This window comes from Chaetura pelagica, unplaced genomic scaffold, assembly GCF_000747805.2.
Source record: "Chaetura pelagica isolate M959 unplaced genomic scaffold, ChaPel_1.0 scaffold114, whole genome shotgun sequence".
Classification (NCBI taxonomy): Eukaryota; Metazoa; Chordata; class Aves; order Apodiformes; family Apodidae; genus Chaetura; species Chaetura pelagica.
Genome location: NW_009952968.1, coordinates 499,536 through 504,735, shown reverse-complemented (window position 1 = coordinate 504,735; position 5,200 = coordinate 499,536).

The window sequence follows — 5,200 nt, the reverse complement described above, 5'->3', positions numbered from 1 at the left end:
GGGGGGGGAAAAAGCTCCTTCCCTGACTAGGGGGGGCAGGTAGGAAAGCCTGGATAACATAAACATACCTAAAACATGCCACTGGCTTTCCCTTTTCCCTCCAGTGCCACGGTGGAGCCCAGCACGGACCTGGGGAGAGAACCATGTGCTGCTTCACGGCTGCTTCCCAGCTTCAAGAGGTGGGAGAGGGGGAAGGAATATGGCCCCCAATCACCGGGCCAATTTTCATTGCTATTAAATATAATCATCTCTGCTCTCTTTCATCTCTGCTTCTCCTCCAAGAGCTGGCAACAAAGGCAGCACCCAGCGAGGAGGGGCGGAAGAGGGGTAATTGCAGCAAAGAATGTGCCCTCCGCCTGGGGCCGGGAGCCCAGGGAACCCGGCGGGCTGGAAAAGGGAAAAGGGCTGGAGACCTGCTCAGCTTTGGTTCTTGGAGCCAAGTAAGTGATGGATTCCGGGTGCAGGGAACGACTCGGCACCGATCCCAAGCTCTAGATCCCGCTCAAACAAGTTCTTCTGTGGTGACAATGTCACCGTGCAAGCGGGCAGTGAGGGTGGCTCTTGGCACAGCAGCTTGAGCAGCAAATGGCCACAGGTGGCCCAGGGGCGCTGCGAGCAGAGCCAGGGGCTGTGGCCGTGCCCTCAGCCGCAGCCCAGGAGCAGCAAACCCATCACAGCTTCCCAGCATCCAGCTTCCCGGGCAGCCCCGGCAGCGCGGGGCAGGACACAGAGGCAGCTCCTCGCAGGCATCGCTGCTGGGGAGGGCAGGTGCTGGAGGGGCCGTTGGCACAGCTCTTGTGCTCCATCCAGACATGCTATCAAGAAGGGGCCAGGGCTTCACCTGGGTGCTTGCTCCTGGCCCTCAGTGCAGGTACAGAAGCACAAGAGCTCCCTGTCCCCCAAGAGCAGGACCTACATGTGCAGAGCAACCCTTGTGCCCTGCCCCAGCGACCTGTGCTCTCCATCCCACTTGCCCGAGAAGATAGAGCAGTTTACTGCCTGGTGCTCATGTTACCTGACTTTTACCTCATAGCAGCAAGGGGCAGCTTAACCCCAAGCTCCCTCTGCTGCCTGGTTTTTCCACAGAATCATAGAATGTTAGGGGTTGGAAGGGACCTCTGGATTCACCAAGTTCAAGCCCCCTGCCAGAGCAGGACCACCTAGGACAGATCAAACAGAAACACATCCAGAGGGGTCTTTAGGCCCTTTCTCCAGCTCACATTAATGCAGAGAGAGAAGACAAAGCCAGGATGCTCCTGAGCCTTGTACATTTCTGGCTATCCAGGAGCCCCTTCATCTGTGAATCCATTTGCAGAACATGGTTGAAAGGTCAGGCCAGCTGAGACTGCTCACTGCTGCCTCATTACAGGCTTTGACTTCTGTCTGCACAGGAAGGCTGGCAAAGTCACAGCTCAAAAAGCAGGAGGCCAGTTTGGGGCACAAGACCTAGAGGCAAAGGAACATGTGGCACCACACCAGGCAAAAACCTGGGCTGATGCAGGTATATTAGTAAATGAGTCTGGACAGTCTTGGCACAGACGAGAGATCTTTGTACCATCTTATGCAAGGTGCTGCACAGGAGCAACAGATCTGTCCTCTAAAAACAAGAGGAAGCAGCCCTGTAGATGGCTGCAAAGTCTCCAGACCAAACCCAGCCTGCTCAACACCACCAACACAGCCCCAGTTAAAGGTATCTAAAGAATTTCCAGCATCCCCTGCAGCACATATCCTGGATTATCCCCCCCACACCTGGCTGCCAAATTTAGAAAACCAATCCCATGGCCCACCCTTATTCCTGCCCCTTCTTCACTGCCTGACCTGCAGGTACTCTAGCAAGAATTTCTGCTTTGCCCCTCACCACCTGGGCTGCTGTCAAGGGACTTTCACTGACAAACCACCCTTTGTGCTCTCGGGAGCTCCTCTCCCACTCACTGGCAAAAATGCTGGGCTGATGGGAAAGGCCTTGCTAGCAGGCAAGTTTTGGCATTCTCCTCCAGCACACCTTGCTCCAGACACTTTGCAGCCAACGTTCCTTTTTTAAGATCTATTGATTTCATAAATAATAAAGGAAAGAAACACATCACGCAAATACACAGGTCAAATAACCTCTCCCTTAGGAAGCAAACAGGACCTACAAAAAAACCCACAAACAACACAGCAGGCTCATATTGATCTTTTGCTTAAAGATCAAGTGGCATTAAAGCTATTTGTTAATCAACTTAACAGCACATAGGTATGACCATACTCAATTGTGTCACCTTGAGAGGTCTTGCAGTACAAATCTGCAGCTCGATGCCTGCCTTTCTCACTCCTGAAGCTGTGGAAGCACCTGCAGTATTTTGTCACGTTGTTGTGCTGAAGACTAGGCCCTCAGGGAAGAGAACAGCTCCATAGCACAGCAGCTGTACCTCTCCCAGATCACTCTTCTCACATGAGCAGGATTTTAGTCTCTGCTGCCGAGGCACCATCTTGAGAGCTTTTGTTCCAGTATGTTGCCCCCATAACTACAGTTTTCTTCTAGATTCACAGAAGGGGAAAAGCAATGAACCCCCCCCAGCCCTTAAAGGGCCTCTTCCTGGGAGGATCTCCTGGTGCCCAGCACACTCCCATACTACAAGGGCCCATAAAATCTGCCCATTTCAGCTGGACAAGTGAATTCCTTCCTCCAGTTGGGAGATCTGCACACCAAAGGTCAGCTCTGGCCTTAGCAGGGCTGCGCAAACATGATGGAAACATTGCCAGGACCAGCCTGAGAGGGACATGAGGCCATTCAGGAGCTCCATGCAGGCAGCTACTTAGCTTAACCCTTTCAGAAAAAAACAGCTGCCACCAATGGCACACCTTGCAGCCACAAGCTCCTGGAGCAAGCAGGATCAACCTTTGCAGCATTCCTTACCGGGCATCTGCAGAAAAACACCTGTGCCACAAAGAGCAGCACCAAACCCTCAGCCCGACCGGTGTCCGGAAGGCAGCAGGGAGCTCTGAGCTGCATGAGAGATGCCTGCAGGGAGCAGAAACAGTGACAGAGAACAGGGGTGACAGGGTTTTGGCACTGGGTCATGGTGCTGATTCAGCCCAACTGGTTTGTGACAACAAAATGATGCGTTTCCAGCTGTGTTGCATTATCAGGGAGGAAGGGCTGGAGGGAGTATAAAGAAATCTAAGGCTGGCCACTGGGGAAAGGCTTCCTTGCAGATGGCAAATTCGTGGCCTCAAGCAGTCACCTGGCCTGTTTCAGCTGCAGCTATGCAGGCCATGAGTTACCCTTTGCCAGAACATTCCCAGTGGTTCCTGATGCTCATCCCCCACCGGAAACCACCCAGAGCACCCTCTCCCAACATGCATGGAGCCCCAGTCTTTGCTTGGGAGTGGTACCAGTTAACTTCCAACTCCACCTGAAGCCCTAGGGGCAGCCAGCACCTGTGCAGAGTAACAGAGAGGTTCTCAGCACACGTCCACCAAAGAGACAGAAAGAAACTAAAGGATGGAAGAGACCTGTGTGCTCTAGAAGTGAGCCTACCTCCCTCTTCCCTGACACACTGCGTTCAAATCTCTAATGAGACTGAACCTGTACCTCGAAAGAGGAAGTAATTTATATGCATCTCCCCTGACAAGGAGAACAGGGGATTGAAGAGTGATGTTTGCCTGCAGTGGCAGTTCTGTTGCAGAGCTAGAAATAGATCCCAGCTTTCCCGGAGACACACGTAAAACTTCCTACAGCACACTAAATCCAGGTTAAATATGCAAATGAGCAGCAATAAGAGAATCTTCTTTCCCATTGCATTTCCATCCCAAAACTACATCCAATCCAGTCACAGCATTTTAGAAGCACCTGGAGACTAACCATTTCTAGAAGCAAGAGAAGAAACGCAGCCCTACTCTCACGTCATGAGTGACAAACCTATGCAAAACGATTTGCTCCCTCCCCTCCCACTCACTCGTGTTTCAAAAAACATTTTGTTCAAAAGCAGCTCTTTAAAGAGGTTATATAATAGGTGATTTGCACCACAAGGCTAGCCAGTTTTAGCCCAACTCCTTAGATCATAGTTGGAATTTATCTTCTAGGTAGCTGATGGACTCATGTCCAGCAGTGACCCTGTGGGCAGAGGACGCTCCCGGCCACCTCCTTTCCCAGCCAGAAGAGTCAATACCACAGCACTCGGGTGGTTTTGCCTATTCAGTTCTGAGCTCTGCTGTGGTATCCACTCAATTCCAGCTCCCAGACAGGAAGGAAAGTGGGCAGTGCTTGAAGATTCTTACTTTTTCACAGATCAGGGTTTTGTTTAACATGCTCCATACTCCCAGCAGCCAAAAAGCCATTTGCAGCAGCACTGGGCTCCCCAGGGGCCAATCTCAGCACAAAGAACTGTTGCTAAAAGTTGAGTGAGGTCATACATCTGGCAAATGTAATGGCAACAAATTAAACTACTTTTTTAAGAACTTGGCTTCAAGCTGCCTTGGAGATCCAAAACAAAATCCTTAACTCTTTGTAGCCTCCCCAAGAACAGAGCTCACAGGCAGTGATTTTCAAGGGAGGGTATATCCTCACAGGAGAGATGTCAGCCCAGGTATGAACAGGGTGCTCCTCCTCACCTGGCTAATCCATTGCTCCCCAAGTTAGCAGCTTCAGAGATCAGTTGCTACAGATGTTCCCAAATGAAAAGAAAAAAAAAAGATAAAAATAACAGTGGGTTTACCTCACTCCAGGGGCTACTCTGTCCTCAAAAACAGTGGTGTTTGGAGGTTAGATTTGAGCATGGAGCCTGGAGAAAAGACAAGCAGCAGGATTTGGGCTTCTCAGGTTTTTTTGGACATTATTGCTCAATGTTTAAGCACAAGGATTAGAATTTACATCTTGTATTTTCCAGACCTTGCCTGCTTCTCAAGCAATGGCCACCTTTTACAAGTGTTGGTATGTTTTAAGTGCTGATACCTTACTTCAGGCAAGAGGCTATAAGGAGGGGAAATAAAGAGAAAGCAAGTTGTTGAGATTTGGGATAAGGAAATTACTGAGCTGGAGAGAACTGTCAGAACAAATTCCCTTCAAATTACCTTTCTTGCCACCCAACTCATAGAGGTTGCTAGATTCCCTCTCCTGACTGCCTACACCCACACACCCCGAGTTACCTCTAGAACATCACATTGTATTGATCCAACAAGTGCTTTTAAGAAGTTGAGTCCAGAAAAGCAACTTTCCCTA